The following is a 17,437-nucleotide window of genomic DNA, read 5'->3' as shown; positions in this document are numbered from 1 at the left end:
TTTAGTATTTTTTTTGTTTTAATTGCAGAACATATAGGGTTGAGTGAAAGATGAGCAGGGAGTGCAGAACTGTTGCAGTCCTGCTGACGGCTGGGGTAAAGGATCTGCAGGCAGTTTGAGATGCCTCTGCTGCCCATGCAGTTTTTCAGTCCATGCAGATTGCTGCTAAAAAAAAAACGCTCATACGGCTTGCATTGTAAGATGCAAGATGTGAATGTTTTCAGCACAGGCGTCTGACAACAGGTCAGCTTAAACTCTGGGAAATGCTCAGTGTTGACCCTCTGCGACAGTGTCTGAAACGTATTTCTCATTTTGCCTACCAGATATTACCCACCAAGTTCATTTTTTTAATCCTAATTAACCCATTCGATATCCTCTAAATGCTGATGAATACCTCAATAGTTTTAAAATACTTGTATGTTAAATCTTCAAAATACAGTCTGTCCTCACTGACTCTTTGATCAGGTATGTGTGTACTACAAAGGTTCAGCCAATATGGTATCAATTAGATTTTGCTCCCAGAAGGCTGTACCTTCCTCTGCGTGTCATGAAGTCGCAAGCAAGCTTGATTTCGTTTCTTTACCAGAAAGCAGCTCTCTTTGAAATTTTTGTAATTCCAAATGCTTGCAACAGGTGTGAGCCCATCACCCAGGGGTCTCTTACGTAGACATTTGGCAGTGTATTAAGGCAAGTTTGTTTGCCTTCATCCCAGGATCAATTTTGAGTAATTATGCTCTACAATGTGCTGGTACAACCACTCTAGCTGTGCGTTTCTAATTACCTGCTAGACAGCTGCCTTTACTCTCTTTCCCGAGGGTAAATCATTGGGGATGATTTATGCGGGCTGCACGTTACTTGTGTGATGCCGTCCAATAGACCTGTGTATTGGCCTTTCGCTTAGAAATGAGCTGAACCGGCAGCGATGTGCGTTCCTCCAGCTGTGAGTTGAAAGCTCTTTTAATGGCTTGCCTACCTTCCAGAGAGCGGGGTGGAGGGACTGTGAGACGGCGAGAGAGGAAGAGAGGACAGCAGCATGGGTAGGGATTTCCCGAGTCCCCAACAATTCCCTGCTTAAAATTGGGGGGGGTGGGGAGACTGGTTGAGCCTCCGGATAGGGCTTGTAGAATATCACACCTTCGGCCTGCACTGCAGTATCACAGCTGTGCCAGTTTTTCTGTATGTTTTGGATATGAATTTAGTTGTGGAGGAGCTCTTTCAAAACTGGCCCAGTCTGAGAGCGGTTGAGCGCTGGACAAGTCGATGTTTTGTGTCCTGGTCCTGATCTATACCTGTTTTTTAGCAAGCGGAGAGGGCTGTAGTAGCAACGCGAATGGATAGCGGATAGGCCGTGTTGGGCCCCTTTGGGTCTTGCTGAACATCGAGTTCACCCTCACCCAGTGAGGCACGTTTATGGAGGAGTTCTGGTTTGAAACCCGCTTGTCAGACGGCCAGCCCCCCTGGCCGCAGTGTGAGGAAGCTGGGACCCCCATGCAGAGTGAGGAGTTGACCAAGGAGTAGCTGTGAAGAGATGCAGAATGAATGTGAGCAAGAAAGGGAGGCTTGCTTTGGTATTTGTTGCTTTTCAGAAAGATGAATCTGAGAAAGATGCCGAGATCGAGGTGAGGTCGTGGTTGCTGTCATATCTCCCAGACTTTCATTTAAAACTCCATTAATTCACAGGGGTGGTTTTTGTTTCTTTCTGTACATACAGTAATTAAGACTTTTCTTCACTGGTTCTGTTTTCTTAAGTGTCTGTTTCTATGCCCACAAACTATTTTATGTGCACACATATCGTATATCATGTACATGAGGTCCTTTCTTAAGAACAGTTTGTTCCGGAGGTAAGGGTCTAATGATTAGGTCTAACCTTTAAAGTATTTTTTGATTGATGCGAGTGGAACTACTTGCTATTCAGCTATTAAGTGTAGATGACAGGGGGAGATACATAAAACAAAGATGCTTAGTCAGCTGTGGTCAACTCTTTCTGTACTTTGATTAAATCTTACTTTATATGGCTCCTAGCATGACAAGTAAAAATTCGCCTGTGGCAATTAACATTGAAGCATTCAGTGGTGCTAGTATACAGCTTCTAGTAGTCTGACTGAGCTCACTCTGCTGGTGGCATAGTAAGTTTCATGTAAGTTAGCTGGCTTGGCATTCCTTCAGAGGATAACCTGTTCAAACACTACTGCAGTTCAGTGGTTGTCATAGCAACAGAACCGGCCTGTGAAAAACAAGAACCCTCCAATTCGCGTGTCTCCCCAAACTCACAGACATGTCAATGTAATTGTCATGATGAGTATAGATGTTGATGGGTCATAGGGCTGGAATTCCATCTGTTTACATTTTGGGAAAGTGTTGACAGGCTGCATCATCGGTGTTGACATCTGAAACTGACGCTCAAAGACTGATGCTCGAGGAAAACATTTGAAAATAGTTTAGTGAAAACCCCAAAACCCAATGAACACCTCTGTGTGTCCAGTGCAAGTTGGTGATCTTGTAAGTTCTTGTGATTTCAAGCCGTTAAGTGCAGATAAAAGTTTTTGTTTAGTGGTGGGCTGTTGTGATAAAATTCTATGGTTGTGTGTGAATATCCTTATCATCTTCCTCATTATCTGCCTTTTTCAGTCTGCTTGATGCTGGGGAATACACTCTAGATTATTCCTGCCACACTTCTGATGTCATCTTTGCGTTTCCTGTGTGGGCATCTGTGTGTATACAGTAATCCAGTAGTCTAAAAAGTTTTGGAAATCTATTTACAGGAAGAACTTCTTCAGGGGAAGCCCTAGATTCCTGAATAATTTTGCATCCCTAAACAGATAACCCTGCTCTTCTGTAATATTCTAGAGACATTGATGCTTAAATTCTCTGAACCTAAGTGTAGCAGGTACTGTATAAGAAAAGCTGTACAAAAACTGCTTGTTGCCTGATACAGCATCTTTGGCAGGGGTAGCCAACCCGGTACTGGAGAACCCTATTCTGGTCAGTCACCCTAAATCACCTGTTAGGAACGCTTCTCTAAGTAGTTGATCAATTAAGCAATTCATGTTTCAGTGAAGGGAACACTGGTCACTGAGAACAGAAGGTTATTCTGGTTATTGTTTCAAATGCCCCCTGAATTACTTTACTTTAACACATCTCCTGTTTAATTGATCTTAGTTAAATTGTTCCTGACTACTTTACAGGCTACCTGTAGGTACCTGCTGGACTGGGACTTTTCAGGACCAGGGCTGGAGACTCTCTCTTATTCAGAGATTTAAAGTGTTTCTTCCAGCCCAGTTGAGTTATCATCTTATCTCTATTCCTTTTTTCCCCTTATTTTTTTTACCAGGGCGCTGATGCAAGTTTTTATACAATGCATTTTAATATTGGTTGGCTCTTTACTGTATGCACGCCTACACCGTTAAGAGCTCTTTTCTTTACACCTTGTCCGAAGTCCGAAGTTTATGCGAGGTGATATATTCGCAGTCTTGCTTAGTTGATGTTCCTTATGATTCGAGTAACACTAAAGTACTTTCATAACAGTACAATTACTGAGGAACTACAGAACCCATGAGCACCCTGGCCTGCTTGTATTTCACCATGGAAACCACAGTCAGAGGTACTCTTGCAGTTCTGGGTTCAGCTTGCAGCAGTTAAGCATTTCTGAGGTGAAACTGGGCACATCGTGCTCGGCGGACGCCAGTCGTTGAATTGAAATAGTGAGCGTTTTTTAACGAGCAGGGCAGGTGTCTGAGTGTTTGATGGCCGCTGAGTGCTTTTGACTATGGCATCCATAATTGTCTTTAAATCTCTCTTGCTCTTGTACGTCTCTCTAAGTGCTGTCCTGGCTTCTTTTCTAATGTACCTCATTGGGCACAGTTATTTTGGAGCGATTTATGTGTTTCCAATGGACTCTGAATGTGAGATCCGAGAGCAAAGAAATGACAGTTTCTGGGGCTTGTCAAGTGCTAAAATGATGGGAAAATGGAGACTGGCCTGCTGTCAGGATGTTCTTGGCCTCCCAGCAATCAGACACCACTCTAGCTCTATACGTTAACCCATTGAGCCTTTGTGTCTGGTGCTGCAATAGCACCTAAAGCAAAATATATGTAATATCTAGTCATTTAGCTGACACTTTTATCGAAAGTGAGTTACGCAGAGTGAACTACAGTGTTCATTCTCAACTTCTGCTTTAGAGGTTTTCTCAGCAGGATCTTCATTGATCACGCTCATAGGGGTCTAGTGGCTTCCTCAGAGTCAAAGGCATTTTAGTCAAGTGGTAGATGGGGATTTGAACCAGAAACCTCCTGGTATGAAGCCTTGATTTCTTTACAACTAGCCCACCTGTGAGACACATGTGGTAATGTACGTAATGTACCTGCGGTCTTGCTTGCCTGATGTTTTTCTTTGAGGGGAGTCTACAGAGCTCAGGACTGCCCACAAACCAAGTAACAAGAGGCAATCAAAATTGTCAGAGTTTCATAATAACTAAGCTTGCATTTGAGTTTTTGTGTCATTTAAAATATTCATTTATCATAATCTTTTAAAAGGTTAAACATATACCTTTAAGTTATGTTTTTTGCATCTCAAAGCTCATAAATAGGATTCATGATCCTCTGAAAGATATATACTATTGGTTTGCAATGGTGTGCTTTTCACCATGTTTAACAATGCTCTGTTTAGCATTAGGACTTTAGGTACTGTATAGGGAAAAATCCCCTATATTTGTTTTCATCTTATCAAATGTATGCTGTGCTTGAGTATCAATCATATGAAACTATTTCTGTCAAGAGCATTAGGAGATGAAATATGATTTAGAAGTTGATTTTGGTTTTGTGAAGGATAGCTACATCAAATTGAATTATTTCATTGTTTCATGTTTGTTTTGGAGTAATCCTTATGCAAGCAGAAGCAGTTTAATTCCTAGGAAGAAATTTCCTGGAAGTCTCACTCAGTTTTATGTTCTGTTCTCTTCACACAAATTGCATTGCCATTCAAAAACAGGACAAGTTCAGGCTTTGGTGGTGACTGCATGTTGACCCCCCAGCTAAACCTTTAATTATAGAAACAGTCACCTTGTGTCGTACACAAAACAAAATCAGATCAGTGCAATCAGGTGTGGCACAGCTTACTGTGTAGGCTTGTGTCAGACTAGCACCAAAGCAAACCAGTTCTTACTTGGACCGCATTGTGATCTTCAGTGTTTTGAACTAAATACCTCAGGGAATTTCCCATTTTATAAAGGTGTCCAGGTACAGAAGCAGTTCTAGCTCACTAATTTGTCATGTACAGTATAGATTTACATATAAACCTACAGTATACATTCTGTATAAAGAACTGTTTCAGGGAATGAATGTAAAACATCTTTTTCGCTCATTAAGTTTTATTTCTCCCCATTTGTGGCGCACAAATACTTTTTAAGAATGCAGTGCATTGTCTGTATTTGATTCCACTGTATATTCATCCATCCATTTTCTAACCACTTCATCCAATTCAAGGTTGAGGGGGAGCTGGAGTCTGTCTTGGCCAGCAATGGGGGCAGGGCTGGACTCATCCTGGACAGCACGCCAGTCCATCACGGGGCACACACTCACACGAACCTGGGGAGAAAGTATAGACTAGTTTAAGAATTGAATCCAGGGCCACAGCAGCGTGAGGCAGCCATGTTAACCACAGCACCACTGTGCTGCCCCCTGTATATCCTCTTCTCAAAAGAAAGAAATTGTGCTTGGACGTTTTCCAGAATATCATAGGTGTACAGTACAGTTTTTAAGCACCTCCACTTGGAAATTGCACTACTTTCTTTGACTGGCTTCAAAAATGGTTTTTCTCTCTCTAAATCATACATTTACTGGTTCTTTTTAGGTACTGTTTAAACTCTATATTCACGTGTCACATTTTGATTTACTGGATATCCAATTTATGCACGTATAATCTTTTGTTTTGGAGCCATTCTGAAGCATACATTTACTTGGCATTTGCTTTAAAGGTGTGCACAATTATTCTATAATCTGCATGTGTGCTTTCACATTCAGTTTCATCCACAGTGTTCTGTAACATCATCAAGCTTAGTCTGGAAAAACAATATTTTTTCCATTGACATATTGAAACTTGTTATCAGTGAATGTTACCCTGGCCAAATACAGTTGAGCACATGCTTTACAAATACAACCTCAGGCTTTTTTCCATGACTCTTTAATATGTATATTTAAAAAAGAAATATTTGCATCTCTCTCCGTTGGGAAAACACATTTGGCGTTTCTCATTTTGCCAGCAGCAATGCAGTAACACAGTACTTCTTCACCTTCTCTGCTGTGAGATTTGGATTGTTTTTCCCCAGCCAGCACGACTTGAGTGGGTGCAGAAACAGAGTGATATTTACACTGTAAACCAAATTCTGCCAGAGCAGCGATGAGGAAACTATACATGTACAATCTCGGTTTTTAATTCTTCTGAGGACAAACATTAATCATACTGCCCTTAGGATATTTATCGGTGGTGTTAGGGCCATATTTTAAAGTTAAAAGACCTGGACTTTTTAACAGTTTTAAAAAGTATGTTTCAGCTTTTATTTTTTTCATTTTTTATGTCTTTATAACATTTGCTGTCAAATCCAATTTCATTTCATATTTAACTGGAGCATTCACAGTGTACCTCCCTGCCAGCTTGTCTGATTAAGATTCCTCATGTAAATACTGTTCGATGGTCTATGAGCACAGCGGTTCTCTTTATTAACATAGAAATGTTTGTGATGAAGAGACCCTGACCAGAGTTTTTCATGGTGAATCCATCACTGTAATTTTGAATTTATAGCACAAATTCACTGGGTGTTTGCTAGTTTCCTACCATTTCACTTTGACTTGATACAGTAATATATCTTAATAAGTATTATTACTTAAGTATAAGGAATTTTTACCATAGTGCACTTCTTCAAGGCCGGTTTTTTAAAGCGTGGTGGAGGCTGTAACGAACCGTAGGAAAAGCATGAGCAGAGTAGAGAAAAATTTGATGGTTTGCTCGCAAAAGTACAGTAGTACAGAAATAGTGCTGTACAAGTTACATAAGGGCTTGGTCGTGAGATTGCTGAGCTGTCCATGTCCCTAGGTGATCCGCTGACTGAGGGGGTGTGACAGTGCGACATGTCTTTGTGTTTTGCACAAGGAGCTGAACAAACCAGTCTCCCCGCAGCTGACCTGAATATCAACCTCTTGGGTTCAGCAGCAGCAGCCTGAGTCTGGATTGGAACTGGAATGAGCAGAAACCACCAGAGATGACCAGGGTCTATGTATATGAAAACATAAATAATAATGCACATCTCCTGGTTGCTTATGGCTTGCGTTAGCGTGACCTTTGAAAGATGGGCACAGTCACCTCTGGAACAGTTGTTATGCTCCAAGGTGGTGATCAATACCAGTGCTTCCTTCTTCCTGCTGCGGGACTCAGGCTCAATATCCATTGATTCCGAATCGTTTGGTGAGATAAGTGTTTTCATTCTGGACTTTTCCATTACCTGCTCATCCTTGTTTCCCACAAATTGGACATAAAGGAAGCAGAAGGATCCCAGGGTCTGCTTAGGTTGTTATAAGAGGTCTCAGTGGCCTGTGACTTAAAATAATTTTTACAATCATATTTCATCTCAACATTTCAATTGAGAACAACATTTTTAGTCAAGGAACAGTGCTTAAAGTATAAATATCCAAATATTGTGCTGATCTAATTAATATAAATTGTATTTAATGCATCAACACAGAAGTATGACATGCAGTATCCTATGAGACCTAATCGATGAGCATTTTTATATGAAAAACCTTTATATTTATAGCTCTTTATTTCCATTATACACTTTTAAGTTATTCTGTTGCAGCATCATTCTTAATTTTGATAGATCCTGGGCATCTCTGTCTCTGCAGCATGCTTTGCTAATCTTGAGCCATGCACTGATAATTCCCTCTGTTTAAACCTTTTCCTACTGTCAGTGTGAAATGCAGTTTTAAGATGTTTCCTGCTGTGCCATTGTACTCTACTCACTGAATTTTAATCAGAGATGACACGAGTGGAGAAACCCATGATGAAAAGTACCTAGAAAAGAAGAAAACACACAATACAGCCACAACAGAACACGACACGCCGTTGTCTGAGGAGCCTTCTTCAGGTATGACACAGCACACTACCTTCATCTTTCCTTATTTCTGCCCATCTCTCTGGATTACTGTGCAGTAGATATTGGTTTACTTGTATGCCTGGATCCTACAGAAATCAGTCTCGTCGAAGCACCGATTTTATGTACGTTGCTTGGAATTGACAATCTAGCAAAGAAAACGATCAGATGTCTCATTCATTCAGGACGGTGACGCTTTTTATCCCGCCTCTTTTGAGGTCTGCTTTTGACGTGCAACCTCACACATTGATTTACCTCCATGGGCCTTTGACAGCGCTCTTGTCAGTGAGCTGCGCCATCGCCCCCTTCTGCCTTACACCTCCGTCTCGCCTGTCTCTTGGCTGCACTCGGTTCTGCTCCTTGCAGTCGCTCAATGGAGTAGGCGTGTGCTCGTATAGCCCCCCAGTGTGTGTGCTCTGCTGAGGCTGACGATGAGTCACTGCTCGATATGGCAGACAGATTAATTACATTGCCTGGGCTTGCTCTGGAACAGGGTGGCTGTAGCAGAAGGTGTGTTTAATTAATTGACTGAGCAAGGGAAATCCTGCTTTGCTCTGCGCGGTTTGCTCGGGTGGAGGTGCAATGAAGGTCAGTCGAGCACTGTAATATGAGCGGTTCACGTGTTATTTCACCATAAAACTGCCCTCTTAAGCAGGGCACCTCCACCCTAAGAGTAATTCAGACTGTGCGTGTCTGTGGAAGCATCAGGGCCTGTGTTGCGCTCGACAGACGGAGAGCCCCACTGGCGCATTTCACAAGTTTTGACTTGTGGGACCGGGGTTTTGTGCTATATAAGGAAGGTGGAATCTTTTACAACGGTGCCCAGGGCTAGCATCGTTGGCACACTTGTTAAAATATAGTCCAAATAAAGAATAACACTGAGCCTGATGTCTGAGTTCTTGTACTTCACCTTAGAGTGTGTATTGTGCAGATCAACTGCGGGCTAGCTGGGGCTAGTCTTGTGGTTAAGGTATAGGGTTACTGGGAGGTGCCCATTTGAAGCTCTCTCTGCTCCAGTCTGTATGCTTCCCTGAATCCTTTGGTGCTCTTTTCAACTTTTCCTGGTAAAGAAGTCTTCTAATAATAATTACACTTATGTGTATGACTTTTCTGGACAATCCACTTGAAGCGCTTTAAACCCATTACTCCATACAGGTAATGAGGTCTCCCCTCCGCCACCAGTGTGTAGCCCCCTTCTGGATGATGACAGCAGCGGCAGTGCACACAGAACACTCACCACACACTCAGTGGGGAGGAGAGCAGAGTGATGAAGCCAGTTCAGAGATGATGATTATTAAGAGGTCATGATTGGTAAGGCCCAATGGGGAATTTGGCCAGGACACTGGGGTAACACCCCTGCTTTTTCCGAGAAACACCCAGGGATTTTTAATGACCACAGAGAGTCAGGACCATGTTTTTATGTCTCATCCAGAGGATGGCGCCGTTTTACAGTATAGTGTCCCCGTCTCTATACCGGGGCATTAGGACCCACACAGACTGGAGGGTGAGCGCCCCCTACTGGCCCCACTAACACCTCTTCCAGCAGCAACCTTAGCTTTCCCAGGAGGTCTCCCATCCAGGTACTGAACAGGCTTAGTTTCAGTGGTCACCAGTTGTGATTTTCAGGTCGATATAACTTTTGGCTGAAATGATTGGTTGTGAGTATACTGTAGGTATACTCAGTGCCTCGCCAGTGTAGCCCAGTGTGCCTTACTCTTGTTCACCTTGAAGTGTGCCCCTCTGGTATCACATGACAGCAGTGTTTGTTTTCTAGCATATGAGAAAGAGGTTTGACCTTCAAATCCGTATTTAAAAATGATCCTACTGTATCATTTTAATTTAATTTAATCAAACTGTTTCTCCAAACAATATCCGTATCAATTTCATATCAATTTTTGTCTCAACGGTGTTGGCTCAGACTTGAGGTGACTTAAGCTCTCCTTTTCCTCATTAAATAATGAACATCATAAAAACTTGTGTTGTTTTAAATGGCCACAGCTTTCCTCTGGTCACAAGCTTCAGTACCGTAAACGTGCATTATAGGATGTGTGAAACGTGTCAGAGGGTTCTGGTAATGCTCTGCTTTGCACCGCGGCATGTCTTTGAGTTGTTAAATCCTGTGACTACAGATAAATGGCAAGAGTAGGAAGTACAAGACGCGGCAGAAACCCATAATGACACTGTATTACTACTGAAGTCTTGTATAAAAGCAGTCATTTGAAGCCATTTAGCGTTTACACTGATAAAGGCAATAACTGAAAACAATTACAGCGAGCTTAGTACATGGAGCCTGCTGGGTAGTGAATAACTGAGACAAAAACAGAGGGAGATTTTTTTTTGCATCTCGCCCTCTTATCCGAACCCCAGACCTCACGTTTTTATCGGCGTTTGTGGTTTCACTTTTTTTCTGTGTGTGCTTTCCCTCTGCTTCATGATATAAAAAAACATTGTATGACTAATCGAGATGGTAAAAATAGGCATAATTGCTTTGTTCTGTCTGTGATGATGTTAACATGACACTGAAAGCATCGTCTCGCTGTAGAGCACAGTACAATGATCGGTTTGAATATTTAAAAGTTTCCTTTCAGACGCCAGTGCCGCAGGGTAGAGTTACAATTTGAATAATAATAAAAACATCTGAGGAAAACTAGCCAAAAAAGAAGACGGTTTACCATAATAACCATATTGAAAGGTTCAGAAAGTTATTCTGTCTTTCTGATAATACATGCGCTTACTTTGTTAATGCCTATTTAGATTAGGCAGTGTTCTCCAGCTCTTGTTTTCCCTGATTTCTGTCATTTAATTTTTTGATTCATTGGATAAGTATTATTCATCTTACTCCCAAAAATATCATACATCTTCCTCTCATTGGATAAATATCATATAACCTACTCTCAAACTGTGAGGTTAAACCCGCTGTTTCAAAGCTGTTTTTCTGGAACTAGGAATTCAATGTTTTTGTTTTGTAAGGATGGCTTTGTTTTGGCATTGGACACTTGTCTTTCCAGTGTGATGCTCACACCTGCAGTCTATCTCTGTGTAATATGTTCTGTGTTGGAACAACTTACGGTGACAATATTTGGAGGTGCACAGCACATATTGCCATACTGAAAACCACAATATTTTAACGATATTGTCAGAAGGATGTGTGTGGACATTGCTTTCCTAACTGACTGACACATTGCCATTTGGCATATGGGCAGAATATGTCTGAAATGGATGAGCAAAGTATCTTATTGCTCAGCCAGCAATGAGGTCTGAGAACTAAGTGGCCCTTGAGTTCATTTTGGGTTTCAGAGATTTGCCCAGTTTATGTTATCGTTTCCAAAACGATTTATTTTCAATGGAGCAAACATTTTTTCTGTTCTGCCTCTAAAGATTATAGGTATACAAGTGCATCCTCTGTTTGCCTTTTTAATTTAGATTTTGTTCATACAATAGAATCCTCATTAAGGCTATATATATTTTTTTTCTAAAATACAGTAAAAATATGAAACATGATGTGGTGTTGTGGGTGTATTTTTAGTAGCATATTCGATAGTGACTCTGCCTTATTCTGGGGGCTGAGTTCAGATCTTTACAGTGCCAGACCAAAGGGCCTAACTGCCTTCTTACTTATTGTGCTGTTAAATGTGGTAGAGGCAGAGGGAATGGTTAGCACGTTGCTTGAGGTTCTGGGAAATTAATTCAAACAGGTTGACAACCTGCTAAGAGTGATGTTTTAAGGTTGGTAGCGTCTGCCTTGTAATCTAATTCACACAGTGCATAGATCACTGTGAACAACTTTAATCAAATGAAACCATTAGCTTACAAGAAGCATTTTGTAAATGCTTGAAACAAATCAAGTCTAAGCACAACACAAGGCTATAAAATAAAGCAAAACAATTCAGTTGTTGCCGTGTACAAATTTAGAGCTGCTGTGCATCTATTAAGTGGGAGCAGAAGAGACTTTCTATGGCACATTTCTTATGGTAGGTTTCCTGAACTCTTATAAACCCAGTCAATCATTCAGTTAGCTCTTTCATCACAAACAAGAAAGCCTTTTTACATCTCCCACAACCCTTTTCATTCCAGACAAACATGAAACTGAATTTGTAGGTGGAGAAAAAGAAGTCCCCTCACAGACTTCTCTGTTGAATTTATTTTCAATATGTCAGAATAGGACATTACTTTTAAGCCCATGTACTGTATGTGGTCACTCCTTTTGTAATAATCCCAAAGCAGCATTATCTATTGTGTAATGTGGTGACAAAAAATGTGTGTAGCATTCCAAATGGGGTCTTACTAGTACTTTGTACAAAATTAATGTTCATCGCATTATATCCTAACATTCTGTTTGCTTTTCATATTGTTTCCCCTTATTGTCTAGAGAATGAATAAGATGCTTCATGTGACACTCCTGTCCTGTTTTACATTATATATTATCTACCAGGTGTTTGCGTTTTGTGTTTCCTTGGTATCTTGGTATCATCTGCAAAATTTGCTAGTGTATTAACTGTTCCGGAATCTAGATCTTTGATGCTAATTAAGAAGAGCAGTGGTCCTTATACTGGTCCCTGTGGTACTCTTTTAATTCCGTCATACTGTCGTGAGCTCTTACTCCTTAGCTGTACTCTGTTTTCTGTCCAATATGTGTCTTAGAAATCACTGAAACGTTTTCAAGTTCATCCACTGGATTAGCATTTGAATGAAGATAATTTAACTTGGCTGTATACTGTACAGTATATGTGCAAAAGCACATTAGAGACTAGGTCCTATTCAGGTGTATATTATATGATCAATAACTAACCTATAACTAACTATAGTTATAACTATAACTAACTATAGTTATAACTATATAGTTAATATAAACTATTAACTATAACCTATAAATAACAAACAACCTTTAAGTTGACAATACAATATCTTTGACATCTCTTGTCGAAATGTTGTAGCTATTTAAAGAGCAGTGTTTTGAAAGTATGATGTAATAAGTGTTAAATGTACAACACTTACGGCAGGAAGTAGAGAGGTCTTTGTTTTCAGAGGCCAGCATCCAGCAGAAATGTTTGAGCTGGTCTTGAGACCTTTCAGAGTGAGAGATAACTGTTTTTTATCAGAAACAGTGTTGGCAGAATTGTAATTCCCTGCCCACCACCTCATTTCACTTCTACCACTGCTATGCACTTCTTAAGAATGCCTTGGTTTGTTAACAGCTTAAACACTTGCGATACATGTATGACATGCACATCTGAGTCTTCTGCATAGCTGCACAATTCTACACTGTCTGGGTTCCAAGGAGTTGATATCGCTCCTATAACATGCTCAGTGGCACTGAGTTCTGTTCCAAGTTTGAAATATGGCATGTTCAAATGAGGACTGTGAGGCCATAATAAGTGGCAATGTTTAATTGTCTTACCATCTTATGTCATCTGTGTAGACTATGCTGAATTTGCTCAGGAGAGTGTGACTTTCAAACAGTAGGACACTGTAAGAAATTTGCTTTTTTTATCCTTCCGTAATCTGTTTTGTTCTGTCCAAAAGTATTTCAGCATTTTTGTACACTTAAAAGAAGTCTGATTTCAAACACGTGGTACACTAACAACATATATATTAAAAGTAAATAACGAAAAAAATCTGATACAAACAGAAGGAAAAGCGCTGTATGCTTTGTGTAACGGTGCCAGCTACGCAAGTCATTGCGCTGCAGAGATAGACTTAGTCATGTTATTTCCTGAATTAGGTTGCAGTACCATGAAACTGCCTGTGCTTTTTTACACTGCAGCTCCTCTGAGAATATAACTTGAACACTAATATTAGAAGTGCCAGCGAGCGAGGAGACACTCCTTGAAGTGTGTGTCTGAACACTCCTGGGATAATACCGGCGGTTTTTAATTGCACAGTGTCCATATCTGAAATGTGATGTCTGCGAAGAGGTCTGGATCACCTTATATATTGAGTGGACTGCGTGATCCAAGTTGATTTGTTTTCTTGCTAATCCATGCGGCGTTAAAATGGCTCTAAGGGAGTTAACAGCTCTCAGGAATCATTCAGATTCACCTTTGCGAATCAATAAATGATGCAGAAGGGAGAAAATCCTTTACCACAGTTCAGTCAGCCATCTGCAGAGGCTTGCTTAGCTTTGGTGCTGCGTATTCTTTCATCGCTTTACGCAAACTTGAGTATTGAGTTAACACTGTGGTTAGGTGTCAGCAAAGTTCAAAAGGTAAAGCGTTTGTTTTATTGAAGTTATATATATCTACACAGGAACTTTGCTTTTATTCTCAGTGGAACTGACAGCAGTGTCTGAGAAGCAGAAACCACCCACAGTGCTTTGCCCCAGGTATGAACTGAAATGCATCTTAGTAAATCAGTAAAAAGATAGTAAAATATCTTAGTAAAAAGATATTTGGCTGTATCTTGAGAAACTGAAAATGATGGACATGAAATTCATCACATTGAACACAAATATAAAACTGGCACCAGAGCTGGTAAGGCATATGTTTGTTTGAACAGTGAATGGAAGTAACTACAAAATACATATTTGAACTAACTAAAGAAATTCATAACAGGCTTTTGCTTTGTGTGTTTCTAGACTTAAAACAATTATCACACCCCGTGAGAGCAGCAAGAGCAAATCGCTGTGATCAGGTTGTAAAAAGAATGGTTTTAAGAAAATAATGAAACATAAAAATTGTTCTTAACCTCACTGTGCTTAATACCTGCCGCTTTACAGAGATGTTTATTACTACAAATTAGACAGACGTTGTGGTGTATTTGGAGCACATCCAAAGCCTCCATTCGCAATGTGAGCCTAAAGGAAAAAGCAAAGCTGTAATAACATCTTAAAACGAAGAAAACAATATTTGTGTTCTTGTGGTATTTTCATCAATGATTCATTCCACATTTGAGATATTCTGTTTTTTTTTAAATTGTGAATGTCTCCGCTGTGTGTTTTTTTTATCCCTGTAATATTGTAATGCTTTGTTAATTAACAATGTGAAGTGGGTGCTTCACTGAGCTGCATCCAGCTCTGTGCCCTCAGAGCACTCAGGAAAATCAGGCTGCTGATGTCATCCGGATGCTGTAGGCCACACTTAGTTACCCCTGACTGAGCACTGTCCCTGCCCTTCCGGACTGACCCCGCTACGCAATTAACATTTTTGAAGATTTAAAAGAAAATATTCTCACCGGTTTTGTGCTTTCTTCCCACTAATGTCTGCCTGTTGACCATGTGTTTGAAATTTCCTCCCCAGTAATGACTAACACATGCAAACAGCCCGCACTGCATGTCATGAGAACAGTCACGTTGCACAGACGTTACGCTGAGAAATTACACTCTTAAAATATGCAGGTTCCTGTTGTGTTTGAGGTTGTTTTTGCCATTAATATCCTCTGTTGGCATATCAGCAAGAATGTCACGATTAGGGTGGCCTCAGTCTTAGGATGATGTTAGTAGTGTCTTCTTTTTTTTGTGAATCAATCTGAATTAATCTTATTTTTTTTCCAAAACAGATGAAGTATAATAAAATACATTTCAGCATCTCCCCCAACATCATGCGTTTCCTACCAAATGAGTCCTAATTTAAAGTCAGACGTGATAGAAGTATTGAGCTAAAAGGATTTGATCCTGTCTCGAATACTCCCCACTGTTCTGTCTCCAGAACCCTCAATCTGATCTATAGAGGGCTGCATATAGTATAATGGTCAAGGCCAGCATCCATTGATTCCAGGGGAATGAACCAGTGCGAACATCGTTTTAGCTGTTGCCTAAACCAGATCGGTTTTTGCAGCTGTAGGAAACCAAGATCTGAGTTCTTATTTAACAAAAATGCTAGGGAAGAGCAAAAAATAACTTTATTTGGAACAGTGGACAATGAAGAAGAAACCTTTCTCTAAAATATAGATACATCTGGACCCTGTTTATAAAGATATAACCAAGGACGGAACATGCACAAGGGACTAAGGACAACCCTTGTATGATAGCATCTGCAGTCAAGCACATTCAGTAACGAAAACAATAATCATTTGATTAAGATTTTGCAAATTGCAACTGCTAAAGGTTTTTTTACGAAGCTCCTACAGGAAAAAGAGGAGGCCGGTCCTCTGTTGGTTTATTTGACATCGGGCAGATTGTGCCTTTGTGTGGTAGATGAGCTGAGACAGTAGACCCACACAGCAGAATGGAGATGCAAGAGAAAAAAAAGAGAAACCAGAGAGAAAATATTGAGACTGCAGACTGCAAGTTCTGAAATGAGCTAAGTTCCTCCATCCATTCATTTTCAAAAACCATCGTAGTTTACATATGACTATTTCTACTCAATGCCATGTTTTGGTTATTGTAATTATAATTCAAAGAGGCAATCTGCAGTACCTAAGGGGAACACTTATATTTACTATACAAATCTTGATGTGTACTGTATATGGTGGGACCAGATTTTCTTCGAGTGGTTGCCAAAAAACAGGCATGCAAACCAAAAAGAGCTTGCAGATCACTGCAGTGGAAAAAAAAGAGTTTGGCAGAAGTGAACTCTCTGCAGATTTATAATTCAGTAAGCAGTCACTTCCTTTTCCATAGGAATTTGGAGATTTATGAGTACACCATCTATCCTTGTATCTGAAAAATAACCTTCAGAATTTCAAGCAAGAAGGCATACATTGTTATTGTGGAAAATGTGCCCATAATTCTGGCTAGTTCTGGTAAATGAAATTTGACACTGTGTTTAAGCATTTAATTCTTTACTAGCAGTGCTTATTTCTAATACAGAAATTCCTAAACGTGTGGCGTTGTGCATCTTCTTGAAAAGACAAGTTGGTTTCCAATTCTGCAGTTTTGCAGAATGAACTACATGTATTTGTGAGTCCAATATGACACAATTGCCTTTAAATACTGCATTTTAGCCTTAACTGCTTTGTTTACAAATAGTTGTCAACTGAACCAGGTTGAATCAAGGAATTCCTTCAGCTTGGCTTGAAACTGCCAACAGTGTCTTGTTTTGTAAAGCTGAGGTATCACAATGCCAACAGGATGCATGTACTGTACATGTTCATCGGTTCAAATCTGTATACTGTACATTGGCATAGTGATCTGTTAGAGATGTGGGTAGTAAATTAGATTGGGAAGCAAATATTAAGTAATTTCTTGAATTAGATGTATGATTAGTTGGGGGAAAAAAAAGTAAATTCTTTGGAAGAGAGTTAAATATGTGCATCATCTAACCTATCTGGAACAGACATATAATTTCTCGTTGATGTAGATATACAGTAGACGCCAGTAAATCAGGTGTTAATATTATGCTCACTAGAATGCTCCTTACC

The 17,437-nt window shown here is 40.2% G+C and overlaps 1 protein-coding gene and 1 long non-coding RNA gene across 15 annotated transcripts in view; one reads left to right on the top strand and one right to left on the bottom strand.

Moving 5' to 3' along the window:
* Positions 1-17,437, top strand: part of atxn1a (ataxin 1a) — a 157,773-nt gene that overhangs the window by 48,872 nt on the left and 91,464 nt on the right. The window lies entirely within an intron of this gene.
* LOC148651541 (uncharacterized) lies at positions 5,241-15,914 on the bottom strand. The gene is made up of 3 exons (XR_015925535.1): positions 15,311-15,914; positions 13,136-13,206; positions 5,241-5,582 (listed from the first exon to the last, which is right to left on the bottom strand). It is a non-coding gene; the product is annotated as an uncharacterized LOC148651541 (long non-coding RNA).

The sequence above is a fragment of the Lepisosteus platostomus genome, chromosome 12, assembly GCF_059453375.1.
Source record: "Lepisosteus platostomus isolate fLepPlt1 chromosome 12, fLepPlt1.hap1, whole genome shotgun sequence".
Lineage (NCBI taxonomy): Eukaryota > Metazoa > Chordata > Actinopteri > Semionotiformes > Lepisosteidae > Lepisosteus > Lepisosteus platostomus.
The sequence above is the reverse complement of the archived record's forward strand: the minus strand, read 5'-3'. Positions and strand labels throughout refer to the sequence as shown.